The sequence below is a fragment of the Portunus trituberculatus genome, chromosome 10, assembly GCF_017591435.1.
Source record: "Portunus trituberculatus isolate SZX2019 chromosome 10, ASM1759143v1, whole genome shotgun sequence".
NCBI classification, from domain to species: Eukaryota; Metazoa; Arthropoda; class Malacostraca; order Decapoda; family Portunidae; genus Portunus; species Portunus trituberculatus.
The window spans coordinates 4,759,083-4,774,082 of record NC_059264.1 but is presented as its reverse complement, the minus strand read 5'-3'; the positions used below and the strand labels follow the sequence as shown (position 1 = coordinate 4,774,082).

Here is a 15,000-nt window from a genome sequence, read left to right as displayed (position 1 = left end):
TGGTGGTAGGAGTATAGTAGTGGTAATAGTGGTGGTGTTTGTGGTGGTGGTCGTAGTGGTAGTTGTTGTAGTAGTATTGGTGGTGTTGGTGGTAGTGATGGTGGTAGTAGTAGTAATAGTAGTAGTAGTAGTAGTAGTAACAACAATAAAAACACTCACAACCTCACAATTAACTTACAATTAACACTTATAAACCTCATTCACAATCACACATCACCACCACCACCACCACTATACTAACCACCCCTTCCCTTCCACCCACAGCCTCGATCTGACCTTCTCCGTGAGTGACCCAAGCCAGGGGCAGGTTGGGGTCAGAGCTAACGTGACAGTGGAGATCAGGTCCTTGGGGCGGCAACAGGTCAGCCGCGCCATCCCCCTCACCCTGGCGGCGCCCCCTGGTGAAGTCGTCGGGGAGAAACGGCAGGAAGGACAGGTGAGGAATAAACAGGGGAGGAGAGATGGGGAGAATAAAACAGGGAGGATAAAACAGAGGAGGCAAGACTTAACAGAGGAGATTTAAACAAGGAAGGAGAAATAGGGAGAGTAACACAGGGAAGAAGGATAAGAGATAACAATAGGAAGAAAGATAAGGAGAAAAATATTAGGAGAATGACAATAAGAGAAAAGAAAGAGAGAGAGAGAGAGAATAACACAAAGAGAACGAAGAGAGAAGACAGAGGAGAAAAGATAGGGAGAATAACACAAGGAAGAAAGAATAAAAGATAACAGTGACATGGAGAAAATGATAATTTAGGAGGAAAGAGGAAGGAATAACGGAGGGAGAACAAAAAGAGAAGAATAACAAAAAAAACTAAAGAAGGGATAAGAGATAAGGAAATTAACACAAGGAAAAAGAAATAGAAGAAATTAATGAAAGGGAGACGAAGAGGTATATAGCAAAGGAAAATAAAAGAATAACAAAGAAAAGAAGAATAAATAGGAAGTGAAAAGAGCTAATGAGAATAATGCAGGAAATAGGGATAGGAGAAAATGATAAGAAGGAGAGAGAGATAAAGAGAGAATAACAGGGAGGAGGAAAAGGAGAAAATAAGAAAAGGGAATAGATAGAAATAGATGATAACACAAAAAAATATAGAAAGGATAACAGAGAGAGAGTAAGGAAAAACTGCACAAATGAATAAAAGAAAGACACAGAAGTATAAGAAAATAAAGAAAAGAGAAAAAGAAAAGCAAGTAAGAAAAGGAGATGGAGGAAGAAAGGGATTTGGAGAAGGAGAAAAGAATGAAGGAAAAGGAAGAGTAAGAGGTGAATTATATTAGGAGAGAGAGAGAGAGAGAGAGAGAGAGAGAGAGAGAGAGAGAGAGAGAGAGAGAGAGAGAGAGAGAGAGAGAAAGCTTCTTACCGTGGGACTGAGATAGCTAAGAGGAAATGGAGAAATGGAGAAGAAACACAGATAGATGGAGAGAGAGAGAGAGAGAGAGAGAGAGAGAGAGAGAGAGAGAGAGAGAGAGAGAGAGAGAGAGAGAGAGAGAGAGAGAGAGAGTTAAGGAAAGGCTAACACAGGAGGACAAGGAAGAAGAGGAAACATAAATTTTACATGAGACACACACACACACACACACACACACACACAGAGAGAGAGAGAGAGAGAGAGAGAGAGAGAGAGGGATATTCAATTAATGCTCTTTGTAGTTTTTAGTGACAAGTTTTATTTTAGCCTTTGAGAATGAAGTGTTGGAAAATTAATAATTGATTGATGAAAATGGATATTGTCGCACACACACACACACAAAAAAAAAAAAAAAAAAAAACGCCCGGTAGCTCAGTGGTTAGAGCGCTGGCTTCACAAGCCAGAGGACCGGGGTTCGATTCCCCGGTGGGGTGGAGATATTTGGGTGTGTCTCCTTTGACGTGTAGGTGCTGTTCACCTAGCAGTGAGTAGGTACGGGATGTAAATCGAGGAGTTGTGACCTTGTTGTCCCGGTGTGTGGTGTGTGCCTGGTCTCAGGCCTATCCCAAGATCGGAAATAATGAGCTCTGAGCTCGTTCCGTAGGGTAACGTCTGGCTGTCTCGTGCAGCAGATCAAACAGTGAAACACACACACACAACACACACACACACACACACACACACACACACACACACACACACACACACACACACACACACACACACACACACACACATTAATAATAACATGAAATTAACTACACCAATATATATACGAAAAAGAATCATTAAAAAACACCAAAATGAATTAATGCACGCACACACACACACACACACACACACACACACACACACACACACACACACACACACACACACACACACACACACACACACACACACACACCTCAAAGAAAAAACAAACAACAAGATATCCTTAGAAAACAACACATCAACAACAATAACAACAACAACAACAACAACAACAACAAACTTTCTCTATTACTTCAATTTCCTCACATACAATCTCTTCAGTAGGCAACATAAACCCATTCTCTTTAACTTTAGATCCCATTTTCTTCACCCCCACGCAGACTCCGTTTTCTATCATGACCCGCTTGGAGGATGTGGTGCGGGCGTGGGGTGCTGGGAAGGACACGAGGATACGGAAGAATATGCAGACGAATTGGAGCCTAAGGAAGAGCAGAAATAGAGGTCAAGATCGCGAGATGGCTGGGGAAAATGGTGGAGAGGTGGAGGAGGGGCAGGTGGAGGTGGTGGCGGTGGAGGAGGTGGAAGGGAAGGAGGGAAAAGCTCTAACGCGTCTGTGGATCACCTCGGCCGGCAGGAAGAGTGACTTTAGTTTGTTACTGCAGCGAAGGAAGGGTGAGGTAAGTGGTGGTGGTGGTGGTGGTGGTCTCTCTCTCTCTCTCTCTCTCTCTCTCTCTCTCTCTCTCTCTCTCTCTCTCTCTCTCTCTCTCTCTCTCTCTCTCTCTCTCTCTCTGTGTGTGTGTGTGTGTGTGTGTGTGTGTGTGTGTGTGTGTGTGTGTATGTGTCAGACGCAAATAAAACGTATATCTGGTCACGTTGCATCATACACGCACCATGAAATGCATGACAATCACACTAACAAATATCACGAGCCTAAACGTTTATATTTTATTCATTACTTTACCTTCCCTCGTGCCTCGTCGTTCATTTATTCATTCATTCACTCATTCACTCATTCATTGTAGTTAAAAAAAAAAAAAACTGATGGTGATTAATAGTAACGAAAGAATGAATGTGAAAAAAATAAACAAGAAATTCTACATCAATAAAGATAAAAAAAGAGAAAATAGGACAATTTATTCATTTATTCATTCATTTTAGTTGTAATTGCCACTTTTGTCTCCATTTGTTCAGCTTTTTGTATATTACTTTCCTCATTAGTTTGGTGTGTTTATGTTGTCAGTGTTTTTCTCTCGTTTTTTTTTATTTAATTTTCTCGTCTTTTGTCTTCCTTTTTCTTAGTTTTTATCTTCTTTTCTTGTTTTTTTTTTGTCCCTTTTATTCTGTTCCTCTGTTATCTTTGTATTTTTATTGTTTTTTTCCTTATTTTCCTTTTCTTCTTATTTTTCTTTTCTTTTTCTTTTAGTTTTTTTTATTTCTTATTTTTTTCGTTTTATTTCTCAATTATCTTCGTATTTTCATCTTTTTTTTTACCTTTTTTGTTCTCATGTTCTTATTTTTCTTATTTCTTCAGTTTTTTTTCCTATTTTTATTTATTTTTCTATCTTTTCTCGTTCTGTTCTTTATATTGGTATTTTCACTGTATATTTTCCTTTCTCATTTTCATTTTACTTATCTTTTCTGTTTTTCTTCAAATTTTTCTATTTCTATTTATTTATCCTCTTTTTCCCCTTCCATTCCTTGACGATATTGGTATTTCCATCTTTTTTTCCCTTCCATTTCCTCCTTACTTGCCTTTCCATCTTTTTCTTTCTCTATTTTCATCTTCTTTTAATTCTTTTCTCTTTTTTCTTCGTTCTGTTCCTCGCTCTTTAATGTTCAGACGTGATGTGACTGCATTAATTTTTCTTTTTTCATTTCTTTTCACTTCTTTTTCTCTCTCTCGTTTCATCAACTAAGTGCTTCTTGTTCGTTTATCTCATTTTTGCAGCTTTTCTTTTCAATCTTCTCTCTCTGTTACTTATTTTTTTCCCCTTTCGTTGTTTTGTATGACGTTGAAGGGAATGGGGAGGGCGTGTTGTTGTTGTTGTTGTTGTTGTTGTTGTTGGTGGTGGTGGTGGTGGTGGTGGTGGTGGTGGTAGTAGTAGTAGTAGAGGAGGAGGAGGAGGAGGAGGAGGAGTAATATTGTTATTTTTATCATTATTGCTACTACTACTGCTTCTCCTTCTATTCCTTCTCCTTCTGTTACTACTACTACTACTACTACTACTACTACTACTACTACTACCACCACCACCACTACAAACAACAACACCCATCCACACACACTGACAAAACCACAAAACTTTACAATATCTTCCAGCTAAGTGAAGCAGTGGGCGTGAGAATCATCAGCGTGGGCGTGGGGGTGTGTACAGAGGCCACGGAGACACCCGCAGCTTTAGAGACCCCACAGAAGAGCGAGAAAGAGAAGGAAGTTAAACAGATCTTACCCTCACACCACGCCGGCCTTGTCACATACAGCGTGGTGGAGGCTGGAGAGAGAGCTGTGGTGGGGCCTCGTGTCGCGCTACTCAACATTTGCGGCTGTGGTGTGAGGGAGGACGACAACAACAATCACAACCACTACCACAACTATCAGCATTCAGGCGAGCCAGATCCCCAGCATTCCTTCTCAGCCCCGCCGGGAGTGAGGCATCCTGCTGGCCCTGGTCTACGTCACTACAACCACCACCATTCCTACCACACTGCTCACCACACCTGCGCCAAGGACACCTGCCTCAACGGGGGACGCTGCCTGCCCACACAAACTGGCTTCAGGTGTGTTTGCTGGTGTGTTTGTGGTGTTGTGGTGGTGTTGTGGTGTTTGGTAGTGTTTGGGGTGTTTGGTGGTGTTTGGTGGTGATTCGTGGTGTTTGGTGGTGTTTGGGGATGTTATGGTGGTGTTGTGATGGTGTTTGGTGGTGTTCTGGGTTGTTTGGTGGTGTTTGGTGGTGTTTGGTGGTGTTTGGTGGTGTGATTGTGATTGTAGTGGTAGTAGTAGTAGTAGTAGTAGTAGTAGTAGTAGTAGTAGTAGTAGTAGTAGCAACAATGAAAAGAATAATTTGAATAACAGAACATATTCTCTCTCTCTCTCTCTCTCTCTCTCTCTCTCTCTCTCTCTCTCTCTCTCTCTCTCTCTCTCTCTCTCTCTCTCTCTCTCTCTCTCTCTCTCTCTCTCTCTCTCTCTCTCTCTCTCTCATTCTGCACACCTGAACCATGCTAACGACTCTGATCTGTTTTCTGTTACTGCACATTCCTCCTCCTCCTCCTCCTCCTCCTCCTCCTCCTCCTCCTCCTCCTCCTCCTCCTCCTCCTCCTCCTCCTCCTCCTCCTCCTCCTCCTCCTCCTCTCATATGATCACAAACACCTAACAATAAATTACAGGTGAGTTAATCCGTGCTCTCCTGCTCAGGTAAATGAATACCTAGGCGTGACAAAGGATGATTAGGAACCTCCCACCTCTCTCTCTCTCTCTCTCTCTCTCTCTCTCTCTCTCTCTCTCTCTCTCTCTCTCTCTCTCTCTCTCTCTCTCTCTCTCTCTCTCTCTAATGGTACAGAGCAAACTAATCTGTGTTGAATTAAATATTTACCTGTATTCATCAAAGGAATTTACCTGGGGGACAGAGAGAGAGAGAGAGAGAGAGAGAGAGAGAGAGAGAGTTAGCAAGCTCACCCCACACTTCAGCAATCAGAATTCAGACATGTACCCCATTATCTCTCTCTCTCTCTCTCTCTCTCTCTCTCTCTCTCTCTCTCTCTCTCTCTCTCTCTCTCTCTCTCTCTCGTCCAGTCCTTTGCTCTCTATTGTACATTTTTATTCATTTTTTTTATTTTTCATCAAGTTATTCATCCATTTTTCGTTTCATTTCATTCAATATTCTTCTTTTATGTTCATTTTTCATTTCAGTGTTTTTTTATCTTCTCTTATTTCACATTTATTCGTTCATGGCTTTTCTTTTCTTTTTTCTTATTCGTTTTTTTTTTTATTACATTTAGGTGTGTTTTTCTTATATATTTAGTTTTAGTCCTTTTGTTTTTGTTTTCGTATTTTGTTTAAACTTTTCTCTCTCTCTCTCTCTCTCTCTCTCTCTCTCTCTCTCTCTCTCTCTCTCTCTCTCTCTCTCTCTCTCTCTCTCTCTCTCTCTCTCTCTCTCTCTCCAACCACACACACACACACACACGCACGCACGCACACACAAGAGGAGTCCTTTGAATCCTATAAACCCATCATTAGTATCCTTTGCTCCTGAACCTTCCATCCTAACATCCTTCCACTACGCCATCCTACCATCCTACCAATCCTGCACCCACTGACTCCTCCTCCTTCCCTCCGTAGGTGCATCTGTCCCCACGGCACTCAGGGGGCGCGTTGCAAGGTCCTGAGCCGCCAGTTCAAACCACCTGAGGGCAATCCTGAAGGAGATGAAGGAGGAGGGAAGACTGATAAAGGAGGAGGCGAAGGAGGGAAAGTAGGAGGCGCTGTGTGGCTTCCCCCAGTGCCTTCCTGCACCAGAGTCCACTTCACCCTGGAAATTCTGGCGACGTCCCAAGATGCCACTGTCCTCTACTCCGGCCCCGAGGAGGAGGACGAGGACGAGGTGGTCAAGGACGAGCTGGAGTCTTTGGAGGGCCAGGAGAGGGACTTACTGCTGCTGGAGCTTCGAGGAGGACGCCCTGTGCTGGAGGTGAACCTTGGTGGCGGTGCTGTGAGACTTCTGCCGCCCCTCTCTGTGGCTGACGGCAAGTGGCACCGCCTGGATGTGTCCTGGATGGATGAGGTGAGAAGGCATTGGTGGTTCACTCCTTCAGTACTGGGATGCATTTTTACCTTGAGGTTTGAGTACGATTAGGCCATTTTATTGACATTAGGAATGGTCTATGGAGGGCAGAAGATTAATGTCCAGTCTTCACTATTTCAACTTATCTTTTTTCATCGTCTTCCTTCACTATCTTGACACTTCTTGATCTCGTCTTAACACTTTCAGTACTGGGACGCATTTTCACCTTGAGTTTTGAGTATGATCAGACCATTTTATTGACATTAGGAAGGGTCTATGAAGGTCAGAAGATTAAAGGTCCAGAGTCATCACTATTTTAATCCCCACCTAAGTTTCTGAAGCTGTAGAAAATCACCAAATAGTAACCAGAATGAATATGAAAACGCGTCATGGCACTGAAGGGTTAATGGGGGTTAGTGGCTTGGCTTGGCATGTATTTGGGCTGTAGGTGGCTGTAAAGGGCGTGAAAGTGCGGCGAGGATGTGTTTTAGAATATGGGTTAGTTGTGCGGCTGTCGGAAGGTAATGAATAGGCGCCAGGTACTTAATTAACTCGCCAGGTGAACAAGTGAACAGGTGAACAGGTTAATGGGTTGCAATTAGCACTCGGTATGAATTATTGGGTTTATCAGTACAGGTGTTTTTAGTGTATCTCAAAATTGGTTAAGCATTGTAATCAAACTGTCCATATTGTTACTGTTACCTGTTGTTGTTGTTGTTGTTGTTGTTGTTGTTGTTGTTGTTTTGTGATTTTATGAAAGGATTAAGAAGTTAGTTGATTTCTTAATATTTGAGTTGTTATCAGTTTTATTTGGTTCCTCTTCTCCTTCCTCCTCCTTCCTCCTCCTCTTCCTCCTCCTCCTCCTCCTCCTCCTGTTCCGGCTTCCCTTTATCTTTACTTGTTGTTTTGTTATTGTTATTGTTATTGTATCTTCTTTTTCTCTTCCTAGTTCAGTTCATGTTCTTCCTCTTGTTCAAGTTGTTGCTGCTGCTCTTGTACTGTTTTTATTTTTCCTCCTCCTCCTCCTCCTCCTCCTCCTCCTCCTCCTCCTCATCCTCATCCTCGTCTTCCTCCTCCTCAAAATCAAGTAGGAAAAGGAAAACTGAGACGAGAGTGGATGGAATACTGAAGGTTCCGCCATGACGACAAAGCCATGAAATGAAGGACAGGAGAGGTGACGTGTCCCTTGAAATGTTGATGAGACAGTGGCAGGAGGAAATGACAGGTAAATATCCGCCACCTGTGAAATTGGGACAAAGAAACAAGCACACAGAAACAGAGGTGAAAAGATACAAGGGAAATAACGACATACTTACAGAAATAGGACAGACAGGCAGACAGAGACAGACACAGAGATGCACGAAAAGAAACACACAAAAAATGGACAGACTGACAGATACAAAACAGACAGAAAAACACAGAAACAGAGAGGTGAAAATATATTAGGGAAATAATGAGATACTTACAGAAATACGACAGACAGGCAGACAGAGACAGACAAGAGATATACACGAAAAAGAATAAAAAGATAGACAAACTGACACATACAAAAACATGCACGAAAAAAAAACACATTCATAAAAATAGAGATAAAACAGATTAGACAGACAAACATAGAGAGGGATGTAAGGTAAACTAACATTTGAATAAACACTTAAGAAAAAACAGACAGGCAAAAGAAACAGGTAGACGGACAGAGATATAAGGAAGAGAGACACAGATAAACAGGAAATACTTATAAATAGACAGACAGACAGACAGACAGACAGACAGAAAGACGGAGAGGCAGTGACGATTGAAATTAAAGCAAGGAAGTCAAGGAAAGGATTAAGGAGAGAAATGTCTTACAGATGAGAGAGAGAGAGAGAGAGAGAGAGAGAGAGAGAGAGAGAGAGAGAGAGACTAAAATTATCTCTAAAGAAAAAAAAACTGGACATTATGAAACCAAAAAAATCATATAAAACTCTCTCTCTCTCTCTCTCTCTCTCTCTCTCTCTCTCTCTCTCTCTCTCTCTCTCTCTCTCTCTCTCTCTCTCTCTCTCTCTCTCTCTCTCTCTCTCTCTCTCTCTAAGTAATCACTCAGCCAGGTAAACTCATTTGATCACGACGAGCAGATGAGGAGAGGTGAATGAGGTAGAGAGAGAGAGGGAGAGAGGGGGAGAGGGAGAGAGAGAGAGAGAGTAAGAGAGATTCGAACCTGTAAGTCTCTCTCTATAGTCAATCCAATGCCATTCAGCGCCTGTGTTTTGTGCTTTCCGCTGTGTCAGATGAAAGAGTTTGTAAAATTGTCCTTGCTTTAGAGAGAGAGAGAGAGAGAGAGAGAGAGAGAGAGAGAGAGTAAAAGTTGTTGAGTAATTAGACAAGATTGCTAACACGCTTTTCTCTCTCTCTCTCTCTCTCTCTCTCTCTCTCTCTCTCTCTCTCTCTCTCTCTCTCTCTCTCTCTCTCTCTCTCTCTCTCTCTCTCTCTCTCTCTCTCTGTAATTAGTGGAGAAAATAAAGTTATTGGGCGATATTGACAACCGTTTAGTGTGTGTGTGTGTGTGTGTGTGTGTGTGTGTGTGTGTGTGTGTGTGTGTGTGTGTGTGTGTGTGTGTGTGTGTGTGTGTGTGTGTGTAACGCTATACCTGCTTGATTGTTTTGAACGAAACTTCCTACACACACACACACACACACACACACACATATGACCGACAAACTTAGTATTGGTTGTTATGATGTTAGCGAAAGGAGAGAGAGAGAGAGAGAGAGAGAGAGAGAGAGAGAGAGAGAGAGAGTTTGATGGGTACACGGCTTAATATGGAAGAACACAACCAAATAGAGAAGTTTCCATAGGTTTTCAAGGTTACACGCATATAGATAACAGAGAGGATGAAATGAAGAGGAGGGGTCAGGAATACATAGTGAAGGAACAATGATACAGTTTTAAAGGCCAACAATGGAGATACAGAAAGTGACAGAGAGATACAGGGAACTTGCATTAGAAGTGGGGGCTTACAGGAGAAATTAAGAGGAATATGTACCGCGGGGGAGGATTTCTGTGCCATGGGGGGTACAGTGGGTTTGAGGGCATAGGGGGGGGTTGGGGCGATATTTTGGGGGCGGGGTCAGGTCAGGTTTGCAGTAACTATTGCAAACTTCAATGCAAACTTCCTCTCTAATAATTGTTTCATGTTCCCGAGAGTTGCATCGCCCTCCACCCTCACCTCTCCCTCACCCCTCCTTCACCCATCATTCCCCTCCCTCGCCCCCTCCACCCCTCACCTCCGCCAATAACACATGCTGCTATTTCAAGTTTGAATCAATTGCTTGCCTTCTTCTTCTTCTTCTTCTTCTTCTTCTTCTTCTTTTCTTCTTCTTCTTCTTATTATTATTATTTTTCTTCTTCTTTTTCTTCTTTTCTTTTCTTCGTTTTCTTCTTCTTCTTCTTCTTCTTCTTCTTCTTCGTTTTCTTGTTGTTGTTGTTGTTGTTGTTGTTGTTGTTGTTGTTGTTGTTGTTGTTGTTGTTGTTGTTGTTGTTGTTCTTCTTCTTCTTCTTCTTCTTCGTTTTCTTCTTCGTTTTCTTCTTCTTCTTCGTTTTTCTTCTTCGCCTTCTTCTTCCTCTTTCTTCTTCCAGCTCTTCTTTTTCTTCGTTTTCTTCTTCGCCTTCTTCTTCCTCTGTTTTCTTCTTCTTCTTCTTCTTCTTCTTCTTCTTCTTCTTCTTCTCCTTCTTCTTCTTCTACCTCTTCTTCTTCTTCTACCTCTTCTTTTCCTACCTCTTCTTCTTCTTCTTCTTCTTCTTCTTCTTCTTCTTCTTCTTCTTCTTCTTCTTCTTCAGGTGTCTTGCTTTTTAATATTTTTCTTATTTTTTATGTATGTTTGTTTTGTTTGTTTTGTTTTGTTTTGTTTTGGTTTTAATTTATCTATTGTTAGTTTTGTTTCGTGGTTTTTTATTTTTTTATTTTTTTTGTGTATTTTGTTGTTTTTCTTATCAATTCTTATTTTGTTTTCTTTCGTTCTATTTTGTTGGTAATTTTTGCTAATTATTTATTTTTTTCATTTGTTTTCCGTTTATTTTCTTTTTTTTTGTAATTTCTCATTTTTTTTATAATTTTCCGTTATTTATTCACTCATTTATTTATTTATTTATTTTCCAACATCTTATTCTTTTCTTCTTTATCCTTCATTATCTTATTCTTTTCCTTCTTGTTGTTGTTGTTTTTTTTACTCGTTTTTAGCCTTTTTTTCATTTATCTTCGTATATTTTCTTCATTTTCCACCTTTTCATCTATTTTTCCAGTAATTTCCTTCTTTTCTTTCTATTTTCCTTTTTTTCATTGTCTTATTTCTTCCTTTCAACATTTCTCTTCCCCTCTGTCTTTGTTTCCCCTTCTTCTTCTTCTTCCTCCTCTTCCTCTTTATTCCCCTTCCCCTTCTTTCCTTTTCTTTGTTTCTCTTACCTCCTGTTCCGTATTTCTATTATTCTCTTTCTTTCTTTCTTTTCCTTTCTTTCTTGTTATTGTTATTGTTATTTTTATTCTCCCTCGCCTCATCATCCTTACTTGTTTTCTTTGTCTTATTCTCTCATTTCCTGTACGTTTTCAGAGAGAGAGAGAGAGAGAGAGAGAGAGAGAGAGACAGACAGACAGAGAGAGAGAGAGTATAGAAAGAAATGAAGATTAAACTGAGATGGGAAATGATTCTTCTCTCTCTCTCTCTCTCTCTCTCTCTCTCTCTCTCTCTCTCTCTCTCTCTCTCTCTCTCTCTCTCTCTCTCTCTCTCTCTCCTCAAGTACTCTTAAAGGGACATTCTTATGAGAAAGGAGGAAAAGGAGGAGGAGGAGGAGGAGGAGGAGGAGGAGGAGGAGGAGGAGGAGGAGGAGTGGAGGTGGAGGAGGAGGAGGAGGAGGAGGAGGAGGAGGAGGAGGAGGAGGAGGAGGAGGAGGAGGAGGAGGAGGAGGAGGAGGAGGAGGAGGAGGAGGAGGAGGAGAGGAGGAGGAGGAGGAGGAGGAGGTAAGCACTATGTGACTTGAATGTGTGTGTGTGTGTGTGTGTGTGTGTGTGTGTGTGTGTGTGTGTGTGTGTGTGTGTGTGTGTCTGAAAGGGTAGGTAAGAGGAGAAGGAGGAGGATAAGGAGGAGGAGGAGCAAGAGCAGGAAGAGGAAGAGGAGGAGGAGAAAAGAATCAAATTGAATTGAGACGAAAATGAGGAAGAGGAAGAAGGTGAGGGAAAATAGATTAGGGAGACGAAAAGAGTCAAAAAAAAAGGAGAGAGAGGGATGGTATTTAGTTTACTCTCTCTCTCTCTCTCTCTCTCTCTCTCTCTCTCTCTCTCTCTCTCTCTCTCTCTCTCTCTCTCTCTCTCTCTCTCTCTCTCAAGGTCCCACTTTGCTACTAGTTCCCAAAGAGATACCAAATACAAAAATCAAATAATAGAAAGTAAGTCTCTTGAAAACTCCCTTTTGAAAGAGCTCGTGTCAAAGGAAGGAGAAAATAGAGAAGCAGGGAGAGATTTCCAGAGTGTGCCAGAGAAAAGGATGAGGGATTGAGAGTACCTTTTGACTCTTGCACTGGAGAGGTGGACAGGAGAGAAAATAGAGAGAAAGACAAGAGGAAGAAGGAAATACAGAAGCAGGGAGAGATTTTCAGAGTGTGCCAGAGAAAGGGATGAAGGATTGAGAGTACTTGGAGAGGTGGACAGGAGAGAAAATAGAGAGAAAGACAAGAGGAAGAAGGAAATACAGAAGCAAGGAGAGATTTTCAGAGTGTGCCAGAGAAAGGGATGAAGGATTGAGAGTACTTGGAGAGGTGGACAGGAGAGAAAGAAGAGAGGAAGGAGGAAATATTGTGCAGGAAGATGGACAATTAGTAAGCTTAGAAAACGAGTTAGCGTGAAAATAGAAATAGAAAATGGTGAAAGATGCAACATTTAAGCTGAAGACGGTAGGTTAAAGTTATCTCACTCACTCACTCACTCACTCACTCACTCACTCACTCACTCACTCTCACTCAGGTGGTAGAAATCATGGTGGATCTGTGTGTGAGTGGCCTGCTAGACCCGCCCACATCCTCCTGCCCACACCCCCACCCACGCCTCACGTCCACAAGCGAGTGCAGGCGGCGAGCGAGGCTTCCAGTGGGCGGCGGGAGGCTAAACACAGGTCACCCACTGCTGCTCGGGGGAAGGGCCGCCCACAGACACGCCCATGATCATTTCAAGCACGCCCATTCATTTAGAGGCTGCGTGAGAAACCTACGAATAAACGGTGAGGTGGGTTGTCTCTCTCTCTCTCTCTCTCTCTCTCTCTCTCTCTCTCTCTCTCTCTCTCTCTCTCTCTCTCTCTCTCTCTCTCTCGTCTAAGAAGATTAATAATGTTTAACGACGTAATCTTGGTAATATTTCTACTACTAATTAATCTAGGTACTTTATATCTCTCTCTCTCTCTCTCTCTCTCTCTCTCTCTCTCTCTCTCTCTCTCTCTCTCTCTCTCTCTCTCTCTCTCTCTCTCTCTCTCTCTCTCTCTCTCTCAACCTTCAGACAGTTAGCTTGTTTGTTTATTCCTCTCAGCTGATGGACCTCGCTGGGGGCGCCGCTCCCTCCACCACTGGATGTCCCGACCCTGCCTGCTCCCCTGCCGGTGTCCCCTGCGGCCCTCACGGCAGGTAGGGAGCGAGCGAGAGAGAGAGAGAGAGAGAGAGAGAGAGAGAGAGAGAGAGAGAGAGAGAGAGAGAGAGAGAGAGAGAGAAAGCACGGGAAAGATGAGGTAAGGAAAGGCAGAATGGAGGAAGGGAAGGAGGGCAAAAGGAAAGAAAGGACAGAGAGAGAGAGAGAGAGAGAGAGAGAGAGAGAGAGAGAGAGAGAGAGAGAGAGAGAGAGAGAGAGAGTACACGGGGGACGAAAAAGGATAGACAGGAGAGAAAAAAACGAGAAAAATCGAGAAAATATAGTAGAATGAGCGAGAGAGAGAGAGAGAGAGATGCAGCTAGGTTAACAAATATGGAAGGAGGGAAGGACTGAAGAGATGACATTAGAGAAATTCAGATCTATTTTAAGGTTTTTCAATATTTTATCGCCCTTTTGACTTGAAATTCTTATGACACACTGACATTTTTACCTTTTTTGTCGGGCGCCTTATGTCCTCGTTGCTGTGTCCCAAAAACCAAGTCATTGTAGTTTGTTTATATGTTTTCTATACTACTACCAATATGAAGCACACACCTATCGCCATGAACCCTTTCAGTACTGGAACGCATTATGACCTTGAAGTTTGGGTGTGATTAGACGATTTTATTGACATTAGGAAGGGTCTACGGAGGACAGACGATTAACCCCTTTAGCACCATGACGCGTTTCCATATTCATTCTTCTTACTATTTGGTGATTTTATACAGCTTCAGAATAGTAAAGACTGTGGCCATTAATCTTCTGACCTCCATAGACCCTTCCTGATGTCAGTAAAGTGGTCTAATCGTGCACAAAACTCAAAGTAAAAATGCGTCCCAGTACTGAAGAGGATTAATAGCCAGTTTTCACTAATTTTAATCCCCATATAAGTATCTGAAACTATGAAATCACCAAATAATAAGCAGAATAGATATGAGAACGTGTCCTGGTACTGAAGGGGTTAATAGCAGGTGTGGGGAGAGCTGTAACCATTGCTGTCACTCCTCTTCTGCTAATGCGCTCCGGAACTCTCTGCCTGTATCTGTATTTCTACCTTTCTCTGGCTGTATCTTCTTTAGGTGTGTTAAGGAAACTGCCAAATTTGAATGATATTTTGTTTAGTCCTTCTTCTTGTGTGTGTGTGTGTGTGTGTGTGTGTGTGTGTGTGTGTGTGTGTGTGTGTGTGTGTGTGTGTGAGTGCGTGTGTGTGTGTGTGTATGTATGTTTAAGTTTAAATGTAAATCTATCTTCAGTAGTTCTTTCTGCTATATACTGCCTCATATTTTTATCTTTCTTTCTCTGTATTTAAAGTTTTCCGTTTTCCTTTTATTATTTCCTCTCTCTTACTTAGTGACTTTCTTCTTTACTGTGTGTTTCAATAGTTTATATGTACAGTTCCGTTCTCCTTTATTTTTTCTTCTCTTTATCTTAATTAATTTCTTTTTTAGCTTTT

The 15,000-nt window shown here is 42.0% G+C and overlaps 1 pseudogene; it reads left to right on the top strand.

The window, feature by feature from the left end:
• LOC123501848 overlaps nt 1-15,000 on the top strand; it is a 363,959-nt pseudogene that overhangs the window by 309,275 nt on the left and 39,684 nt on the right.